This window comes from Silene latifolia, chromosome Y, assembly GCF_048544455.1.
Source record: "Silene latifolia isolate original U9 population chromosome Y, ASM4854445v1, whole genome shotgun sequence".
NCBI lineage: Eukaryota > Viridiplantae > Streptophyta > Magnoliopsida > Caryophyllales > Caryophyllaceae > Silene > Silene latifolia.
Window position 1 is genome coordinate 206,380,303 of NC_133538.1, and position 11,734 is coordinate 206,392,036.

General features: G+C 39.1%; 1 non-coding gene across 1 annotated transcript; it reads right to left on the reverse strand.

Moving 5' to 3' along the window:
- Positions 1 to 3,031: 3,031 nt before the first annotated feature.
- Positions 3,032 to 3,138, reverse strand: LOC141636739 (small nucleolar RNA R71). The gene has a single exon (XR_012541327.1). It is a non-coding gene; the product is annotated as a small nucleolar RNA R71 (small nucleolar RNA).
- Positions 3,139 to 11,734: the final 8,596 nt, after the last annotated feature.

The window sequence follows — 11,734 nt, forward strand, 5'->3', positions numbered from 1 at the left end:
AACTGCTCACCATCCCCGAATGGATCACCAGAAGTTTTAAAACAATTAAATGGGGTCAGTACTGATTACACAAAACAAATAGTTGCAATAAAAAACAATACAAGCCAATCCAATCCACCAACTCCGTCACATCACCACACACCTGACTACACACTAAAGTGTGTAGTTCTGCCAGAATACTCATCGCAACAAGTATTCCACACCGCCAGTGGGGGACCGCAGCCATTCCCACCTAAGCCCCGCTCATCTCATCCGAGTGATAAACCCATGTTCCTTAATAAGCACATCCCTTCTGTGGCGGGTTCCACAGAAGGTGAATAAAGGGCGTGAAGCCACTCCCGCAAATTACTCCACTCAGCCGAGGACGTACCTCGCAAACCACAGACAGTTATACGATAAACACAATACACTACCAACAACCACCACATCAGAATCCAATGCCAATACGATGTACAACAACAACAACTAATTACCAACACAACCATGTAATCAATACTGAGTAGGGAAACCCTACCTGGAATAGCAATCACACGAGACCGTCTAGCAGCTAATCAGAACTTCTCTTCTATGAATCCTCCTTCTATATCATGTATACATACAATTACTACTAACACATCAAAACACTCCCAAATCCCCCAAATCTACCCAATTAGAGTTTAACCAAACTTAACAAAACATTATAAAAATTATATTAAAAGCTTACCCTCGACGCAACGATCACTACAGCGTAAAGAACGAGACGAACCGATGATCCTAGCCTTGGGATTTGCTAATAATGCGAGAGATGCGAACAACGTTGTTGCGTGCCATTTATATGATGTTTTACACCTCATTTTACACGCATTTCAGAGCTCATTTATGTAGTTTATGCTACTATTCCTCCTATTTCCGTCTACTTTCGTGTTTTTTGTACATTAATGCAGAAATGTGAAGAATCCAGCGGAAAGCAAGCTAAATCCGTCCCCGAGTACAATTCATTGCATTTGACGTGAAGTATTTACTCAAGGAACGAGGTTGGTGCGCATTTCGAGACCCGAAAGACAAATCCACGAGAATTTAGAAGTCAAGTATCAGCTACTTCAGTCGATCGACCGCTGCCCTTAGTCGATCGACCAGATCATGAGTTCCAGTAGCTCCTGTTTATTACAGTCCAGTCGATCGACCGGTCATAATGGTCGATCAACCAAGCCGCTAATCTGCGTGAATTAATAGAACGAGGAATAGGAAGCCCATTGTGTTTTAGGTTTTGAGAATAAAGCTACGTGATATTTCTATATAACGTAACCTGCTCATCTATATACAATCATCCAATTTTATTCAGTTTTCAGTTTATCATCAAATTTTAGGGTTCATTAGTTTAGAACAATTTCCTTCAATAAAAGTTACTTTCGCTTTCGGTTTTGATCTCTATTCCTGCTTCCATTTGGTAATCTTCTGCTCTTATTTTCAGCTTATTACTCTGTTTGCTCGTAGTATAGATTTGCTAGACTAGTTTCCCGAAGCCGAAATTATCGTTTTATGTTATTTGTTTGTTTAATTATTTCAATCATGAATTCAGTAGTTTTATTCCTTAATCTCATTGTTGTTTTCGTCGTAGTCATGAGTAGCTAAATACCTTGTGCTAGGATGTAGGAAATCTGTAGTGTAAGCGGCATTAGAATAGTACGACCTAAATCGCGCCATGGTCGATCGACTGGGTTCCCTGGTCGATCGACTGGCCACGTGAGTATTAGTTTCGTTTTAATTAATTTAATCTCCATATTTGACGAATCGAGTGCACGCGACTAGTTGAATATCTAGGATTTGACCGACCCAATAAAGATCGAAAGATAGGGAAGGGAAATAGCCTACCTAATTAAGACGACTAGATTAATGGGATCGAAAGATGAGTTAATTTAGGCTTTTTAGTCACTATTCAGGACGAAAGTTAGTATTAGTGATATTAGGGACCTGTAGCGAGATCGAAAGATGCTACCTGTAAGAGTGGACCGAGAGGACTTCTTATTTTCCCGTCTCACGTGTTTGTTTTAGACCTACCTAGTACACTGCCGCCGAAACTACAGTGAATCGACCATTTTAGCACCCTTTTAATATTTGTTTTATCCGTTTATTTAGTTTATTGTCTTTTATTGCCTTTAGCTATAGACCAAATCAAATCAAACCCCCACATTTGTTACCTTGGACTTAAAATTAGACAACTAATAATTGCATCGCCTCCCTGTGGTTCGACCCTGTTACCACTAGCTTTTGTTAGTTTTAATAGGTATTATAAATTTTATCTTTGGTGCACACAACGACGGGCATCAAATTTTGGCGTCGTTGCCGGGGAGGCAATTGTTTAAAATTTTTAGTTGTTTTATTTTTAGTCTTTTTTTTAGTTTAAGAGACATCTGTTCCTTAAACTATTCTTATATTCTATTTGTAGTTTCTTCTTATGCGCAGGTCACAGGGTGGTGAATTACTACCGTTCAATCCCGAGATTGAGAAGACTTTGCGTGAGTTGAGACGATCATCTAGAGTATTGCCGACAGAGGAAGAGCTGAGTACTCTGTCTAGTTACTACGAGAACGAGCTATTTGAGGAGGATCCACATTCATCTCTTGTTTGCACTTCTTCAGCTGAGACCGTCACATCTCCAGATTTTCCAGTCATGGCTGAAGAAGCAAGTATAGCCAGTCACTCGGAGTCGATAGCTGCGAACCTTTATAAGGGATTCGCATTACCAGGGGAGGACAGAAAATTCGAGCCAAAGCTTTCTTATATTAACCTGATTGAGAGGAACCAATTCGGCGGAGTTGCAAATGAAGATGCAGCTAAGCACATGGAGACATTCATCGATTATTGCTGTTCCATACCCCCACCAACCGGTGTGACCCAGGACCAGGTGAAGGAAACTATGTTTATATTCTCTCTTCGTGATGCTGCAAGGGAGTGGTACAGAGACCTGGATCGAGCTGCTAATGGGATCACTAACTGGAATTCTTTGGCCCTAGCATTCTACAAGAAATATTTCTCTGCCTCGAAGACTAATGCCATTAGAGCTCAGATCACGAGCTTTAAACAGGGTCCTGATGAGAACTTTTATGATGCATAGGTCCATTTCAAGAAGCTGGTGCGAACCATTCCGCATCATGGGTTCGAAAAATGGAGTCTATGAAATCAATTTTATAATGGGCTCTATGACGATCAGAGAGCTATCTTGGATGCGGCAGCTAGTGGCAGATTCCAGGAGAATGTTGGAGAGACTAAGGGGTGGAAAATTATTGATGATTTGACCACCCATAAAGCTGAGTATGGGAATTCTAGGGGAAATCAAAGGAGGAGTGCTGAATCCCCTTATGTAGCTGCATTAGAAATCCAGAATTACGATGGATTTAGCGATGTTTGCAGATTGGCGTTGAAATTTGAGAAGCATGATAAGGCACGAAAACCTTATACTTATTCCAAGGGACAAAGTTCGGGAACAAACTCGTATTCTAGGCCAGCTCCTAGCAAGGCTAAAGAAACCCCGAAAGAAGAACCCAAGGACAAAGGAAAGGGTGTTGCCGAGCCAAAAGGGAGTTCTTTGAGGCGTTGTTTCAAGTGTCAAGGCTATGGTCATATAGCAAATGAATGTCCTCAGAAACGAGCCCTAACAGCTCAAGAATTGTATGATATGATCCCTGTATTTGTCACGCCAGAAGAGGAAACAGTTCAAGAGAATGTTGAAACTGATGGTGAAGGAAAAGTCTATGATTTGGATCCGTTGAGTGAAGAGGAGTGTTTAGTGCTGCGTAATTTGCATATGGAAACGGGTTCAGCTGAGAATGAACAACGAGAACAAATCTTCCACACTCGGTGCAAGGTAAACCGTAAAATTTGCAATCTTATTATTGATAGTGGTTCATGTGCTAATGTAGTAGCGAGGGACCTTGTTGATGAACTGAAATTGCAAACTAAAGACCGAGTTAAACTATATAAATTACATTGGCTGAATGGGGAGAATGGGATTCAAGTTAAGAAACAGGCCTTAGTTTCGTTGAGTTAGGACCCTATACTGATGAGGTGTGGTGCGACATAATTCCTATGAATGCATGCCACATTTCATTGGGTAGGCCTTGGCAATTCGATAGAAAGGTTGAACATGACGGAGATCCAATGTGTATAGCGTGATGAAGGGTAATGTGAGATATAATCTGAAACCTATGTCACCTAATAAGATTAAAGAGTCTAAAACAAAGAAGGGGAGTATGTTTATGGAGGCTCGGGAGGTTGAGGAGGCTTTAGCTCGTGGAGAACGAACTTATGTGCTGCTGGTTCATGAATTGGGGTCCGTTGGTGTGTGTGATGACCGTGGGGTACAGGGGCTGTTAGAAGAGTTCCGGGATGTGTTTCCGGATGAATTGCCAAATGGGTTGCCTCCCTTACGTGGTATTGAACACCAAATAGATCTGATTCCAGGGGCGGCATTGCCTAATAAGCCGGCCTATCGTTGTAATCCAGAGGAAGCAAAGGAGTTACAGATACAAGTCCAAGAATTGATAGATAGAGGATATGTTCAAGAGAGCTTAAGTCCGTGTGCGGTGCCTGCGTTATTAGTACCAAAAAAGGAAGGGACTTGGCGAATGTGCATTGATAGTAAAGCGGTAAATAACATTACAATCAAATATCGCTTTCCTATGCCAAGACTTGATGATATGCTTGACGAACTTTCTGGTTCAAGTGTCTTTTCTAAACTGGATTTGAGGAGTGGTTACCATCAAATGAGAATTCGAGAAGGGGATGAATGGAAGACCGCGTTTAAAACGAAGCAGGGGTTATATGAATGGCTTGTGATGCCGTTTGGACTGTGCAATGCTCCTAGTTCGTTTATGAGGTTGATGAATGAAGTGTTAAGGCCGTTCCTTAACAAATTTGTGGTGGTCTATCTTGACGACATCCTAATTTATAGCAAAGATGAAGAGTCGCACAAACAACATTTGCGAGCTGTGTTTGAAGTTTTGCGAGATCAGAAGCTCTATGGTAAGTTAGAAAAATGTACTTTCATGGTCTCAAGTGTTGTCTTTCTTGGTTATATCGTGGGTAAAGACGGAGTAAGTATGGACCCATCCAAGGTCGATGCTATTCAAGCCTGGCCAGTTCCGAAATCAACTACAGAGGTGCGAAGCTTTCATGGTTTAGCATCATTTTATAGACGATTCATCCAGGGTTTTAGCTCGATTATGGCTCCAATTACAGAGCTAACCAAGAAGGGAGAGTTCGTGTGGACTAGCAGCGCCCAAAAGGCGTTTGAGGATGTGAAACACAAGCTATGCTCCGGGCCTGTTTTAGCACTACCTGATTTTAATAAATTGTTTGAAGTCGAGTGTGATACAAGTGGTGTTGAGATTGGTGCCATGTTAATACAAGAAAAGAGGCATATTGCATATTTCAGCGAGAAGTTAAACGGTGCAAGGTTGAACTATTCAACCTACGACAAGGAGTTTTATGAAATCGTGAGAGCATTGGACCATTGGAGTCATTATCTGCGTCCGAAGCCGTTTATTTTACATTCTGATCACGAGGCTCTTAAACACATCCATGGACAGCAAAAGTTGAATCAAAGACATGCTAAATGGGTAGAATTCTTGCAATCATTCACGTTTTCTTCAAAGTACAAGACGGGAAGTTCTAATATCGTGGCTGATGCATTATCACGAAGGCATTCATTGTTGATTGAGTTGGATGCAAGGATTCTTGGTTTCGAACATATCAAGGGACTGTACAAATCTGATCCAGAATTCTCAAAGGAAATTATTGATCCAACAGGTTTGTATACTGTTCAAGATGGCTATCTCTTCAAAGGTAATCGGCTATGCATTCCAAATGGGTCGATTAGGGAGTTGTTGGTATGAGAAGCTCATGGCGGGGCTATTGCTGGACACTTTGGAGTTAGCAAGACGAGTGATATCTTAAGTGAACACTTCTACTGGCCTAGAATGAATAAGGACGTGCAAGAAATCGTGGCAAAGTGCGTGGTATGTCAAAAGGCTAAGAGCACATTCAACAAAGGTTTGTATACACCCCTGCCCGTACCTGTGCAACCGTGGAACGAGGTAAGCATGGATTTTATCCTTGGTTTGCCGAGAACTCAGAGGGGTAAGGATTCAATTATGGTGGTAGTTGATCGATTCTCGAAGATGGCGCATTTTATTCCGTGTCACAAGACTGATGATGCAACTAAAGTGGCTGATTTGTACTATAGAGAGATCGTTCGATTACATGGAATACCTCTTACTATTGTTTCAGATCGAGATGTGAAGTTTATTAGTTACTTCTGGAAAACGTTATGGCGTTTGATGGGGACTAAGCTTCTTTTCAGTACATCACACCATCCACAAACAGATGGTCAGACCGAGGTAACCAACCGTACTCTAGGGAGTCTATTGCGAGGATTGGTTAGTAAAAGTACAAAGGATTGGGATATCAAATTGGCGCATGCTGAATTCGCTTATAATCTTACACCATCAATGACGACAGGACGAGTTCCATTCGAGATTGTCTATGGCGTGAATCCATATCTGCCAATCGATTTAGTGCCCATTCCAAAGAAAGATGTGTTAAGTTTTGAAGCCAAAGAAAGGCAAGCAGCATTTCTCCGAGTATGTGAACAAGTTCGAGCTCAAATTGAGAAGGAAAATGCTAAATACAAAGAGAAGGCTAATAAACATCGTAAGCAGCCTGTTTTCAAGGAAGGTGATCTTGTGTGGTTACATTTAAGGAAGGAACGATTTTCGTCCAAAAGGAAGGACAAGTTGATGCCACGAGCAGATGGTCCATTCAAGATCCTCGAATGTTATGGCTCTAATGCATACAAGCTGGAGTTGCCGAGTGAATATGGTGGGGTGAGCGCGACATTTAAAGTAGGCGACCTGTCACCGTATCTAGAAGACGAGGATTTGAGGGCAAATTCTCAAAAAGAAGGAGAGAATGATGCAGGAGCATGCTCGGAACAAGCAAATGAGGTCCTTATTAGTCGAAATGTGACTCAACTAGTAAAAGGATTTGAGCTTGGATCGAGTAATGTGTTGATGCTAAAATGGGAAGGTGTTGGAGCTGCATAAACACGGCTCTGGGGCTGCATATCACGGCTCCTAGGATGATTAGGATACACGGTTTCCTAAATCGTGTAGGAATAATAAATTAGTTTAATTACTATTTCTAATAAAGTTAGGAAAGCTAGATTTTCCTAATCCTAGTTTGATTAGAATACCCTAAAATCTGATTGTATTCAAATATTAGTATTTTAATAACTTTCCTAGTTAGTTTAGGGAAAGGGAATAACTTTCCTAGTTAGTTTAGGGAAAGGAAAGATAGCTTGATTTGCAAGCTAGGGTTTGGGTCGAATTATGACCTCGTTTAGGAGTATATTAGGGCCGTGTGTAATCAGAAACACACATCGAATTTCCAGCAATAAAATTGTTTACGTTTGTGAGCATTATTCTGATTAGGTTTGCGAGCTTAATCTTTAGGTCTTCCTTGCGAGGTTGATTGCGTGAATCTGCGTTTGATACCTTGCGAGGTTAGGACTAGGAATTCACCATACTATCCGGTTACTTCCATAATCACGAAATAATCAGTCCAAACAAATCAATTTCCGCTGCAAATTTACTAGTTATAACGACATACACAATCACAGAATTAACAAACTCAAACGAACAGTTCCACGATCTGTTCATTCTCGTTTTTCCGTATAGTTTTACATCAGGTAGTAGCTGAAATATGAATGGATTTCTATGTTTACAATGAATTGATTATTTGAGCCTTTGAGGATATGTTTCTTTAAGCACTTCTCTTGTTATTTTGATTAATATGGAGAATATTATTTTTTTCACTGAAACCAATTGTGTTATGCTTTTATAGCTATGGCTATTCTTAGCAACGATTTGTCTAGTCCTTGATATCTATTGTTGGTATATTCTGCAGACTGCATTGGTTTTGGTGCAGCCATAATTCATGAATTTCAACATTTGTGGACTTCACAGATAATCTAAGTAACTATTGTGTCTTGGAGACAATTAAGGTTCATGTCTAAGATACAATTGAAGTCTCTAATCTACTCTGTCTTCTTCAGCAACCCGAACATATTAAATATGCACCTCTTGTGATTGGTGGTTCTTTTTCATTGAAGGTCGAGTCTCTTGAGGGATTTTTCTACTCATTGTAACTATTATTAAAGGTACTCTATTTACATGAAACTTGTGATTTTTCAGGTGCTTTGCTTTTTATTGGAATAGATGTTGTTAGGAAAGGTGTTGCTGCTGAGGGAACGAAGCTTAAAGACTACATCTGGCGAGGACACGATCCAACTGATGTTGCTGTCATGACCGACTAATTACAATTACAAAAATGAAGTCTTGAGTTCAGGTAATTATTTTACTTTACACATCATATAAGTATATTTTAACTACATTTTTGGGTGTTGTGTGTATATAAATCATGCTTAACGCCCCAAAGAAGTATACCATTGAGCAGTTTGACGAGATGCGGAATATTTGAGTTGAATTCACACTCCAATTTAAGCCTAAAAGCAATGGTGAATGAAAAGATGATGATTACAATTTTTTGAAGTTCGATTTATTTGCACTTGGAAGCGATTAAGTGATGAGGATTGAGGATTGAGGGATTTCTATCTATGTTTTGTACAAGGTATAGCATATATTCGATATTTGTAGGCTCTTAAATAACATCATTGACTTTGTATATTTTTTCAAGGTTTCGTCCTTATGGATTCAAATTAAATCTGAAATTTATTTGTTGCGTCAAACTTGTTGTTCTGAATTTTTAACAGGTTTAATTCTTATTATCTAATAGATTCAATGGTGTAAGGGCTACGATAAAAACATAAATATTTTAAAAAAAATCAAGGATCAAAGAGAACAGTTCCTTGTAAAACTCACTATCCTTGAAATTAATAAACAGGACGGATGTATCATAACTACCGTTCTCTTTGAAAAGGTACAACAAAGGCGCCAAAAAATTGACAACTCTATCAAAGAGACCTACCTTATCAAAGAGACTGGTTCTAATATGCCACCGTTCTCTATGATATATCAAAGAGCACGGTCATGGAGCGGAACCGTTCTGATTGTTGTTACAAAGAGACCGGGTTGACTTTATTTCAACCGTACTCTTAAGTAAAAGAGAACGCTTGGCCACAGGACGATTCAAAATAGCTTTAAGAATGGTGCATGACTGTTCTCTTTCATCAATATTGTAGTAGTGTACAATGTAACTATCCATCGTTTTTACCTAAAAATATAACGAGTAATGTATAGTTAAACATGCAACAACTATTACTGTATATTTATACACATTATCAAATGAACTTTACAATCTAGTGTGTTATTTTTAAAAACTAGTTAAATAATATATGAAGTTGAGTTAACTTTCTTTACATTAACTAATTGAGATAAAATTTCGTCAAAATTCATAAAATAAACATAAATGTCTCATTATGAATATGGCAAAGTAAAATAAAATTTCATTAATACTCGTAATAAACATACTTTTCTCTTTACAAATATAACTCGACCTCTTGCATAATTTTTTGAACAAAATTTTTCTACTTATGAATCAACTAGACGTTTCTACGCCACCAGTATAATACTAATAAATACTCGATATAGATTTTTCCACTTCATGCTACACATTTGTAAGTTTGTGTGTTGATGTATAGGGTGAAATGTTAAATGAGATGGTCAGAAACAGTTGTTAATACGATTTAGAACATACTTGAGTGCTTGAAATGATGACAAGGCTCGGAGAGATGTGCACCCTGGCCGACTGTAGGCGCATGGTGAATATTTTTGACACTGATAGGGATGGCTTTTTCAGTATGGACGAGATTTTGACTATGATGACTAATTCTACAAATATGAGCGCTAGTGGTAAATGAAATGATTATGGTCTTATGAGGTCACAAATTAATATAGACACATTGTATATTTGTAATTTGTATACTAATTTATTGCTGAAAGGGAAATTGGGAAACTGAAATGTTTGGTATCAACGGAAATTTTCTATTAATTGGCAAATTACATGTATGAATTCCTGCCTATGAGGAAAGGGCATTAACAAAATGATGCGAATACACCATTAGAACCGATATAGAAGATGAAAAAATAAAATAAAATTATACTCTGACGTTTAGTTAATCAATCCAAGTAAGCATTAACAACTTTGGCCTTAAAGATATACCGATCCACATCTTCATCAATCTACAGAGAATGTGGGAAAGCAGATCAAATTAGACGAATAGGTAGCAGAGAGTGAAATTATATAGAAAGTGAAATTATGTAGAAAGCATTCCCTTCTTTTGTTGCTTTTCACACTGTTTTTCTTCAAATGGGTTGACAAAAGATCCCAACTTTCTGCTGTTTAATGCATGTTTTAGAGTTAATAATTCTGGGGTTTTCAGTTCAATTTGTGTTTTTATGAAAAATCTATGACAGGAGTTATGAAAAAGATGTTTACAGCATCAAAATCAATGTCTGGTAATGATTTTCCGTATGATTTTGATCCTGATATTTCTATTGCATTAGAATATACAGGTTCTCCTGTTAATCATAGTAGTATTCCTAAGGTTTTCCACTTGATATCGGCCGCATTGCGACTGCTAAAGCTGCTGTATCATTAGAATTTTTGAATCATTTGTCATTGCCTGTCATAGAGCCTGTTAATTATAAGAGTCATGGCACTGTTAGTGATCTTAAATTGGGTAGTTGGGCAGCACATTCGGGGCGTTATAGTTGTAGTGATGGTAGTGATAATGGTTATTCTGATGGCGGTTTTGATGAAATTGGAAGTGTAAAGGGGTTTGATGAACATGGTAAAAATGGTGGAAAGTTGGATGAACATGAGGGTTTGCCTAAGTGTGGTTATGGGATTATTGAGAGTGAAATTAGCTTCTGTGTTAAGCAGAATGTGCTGTGTGGTTATGGGTCTACTTCTGTGTTGGACATCGGGCGCCATGTCCAGCTTTGCTTTCTATCCTACCTATTATAGGATTTTTCTGTGGGCTGTTTTCTAGACTTGTTCCTATAATGTGCTGCATCGTCTGCAATTCCATAACATGTAATGACTACTCGACCAATTAGCCATAATGCATCGAAAATAATGGGACAACACAGCCTTGAACCAAGACGTTCACCAGGCTACAAATCTCTCATCATCTCAACAAGCCGCACAGCTCACAAATTCAGTACGAGATCGGGGAAAATAGAGAAAACTGAGGCAATAGTGAATCGGAACAATGAACTGAATTTGGGAATGGCGACCAATCTATGGCAGTGGCAGCTCCATACACAAGTCAATTTGTTTATCTTGTAGTACTAGCTTGTGTATTTGCGGTCACATGTTATGCAACCACCACTCACCACCTCACGACCACCACCATTAACCAACCGTACCAACGACTAATACCTGAACCACCACACAACGTCGTCCACTAACCTCACCCATGAACACCGACCCTTACCAGTGAACTTCCTCCTACCTGTGACCTCTCTCCCATTCGAATCCTCTCATCATCGATAGCCCATCATCACGGCGACCTACGCAACCCAACTGTGACTACCACCCAAAGTAATCATACGCCAATTACTTTTTTTTTTCTTCATAAAACTCGATATAAATGTTAAATCTACCACAAACGAAGTAAGATTTCAAAAATTTATTTGATCCAGCGAGGTTATCGGGAAATTTGGAGCCGGGT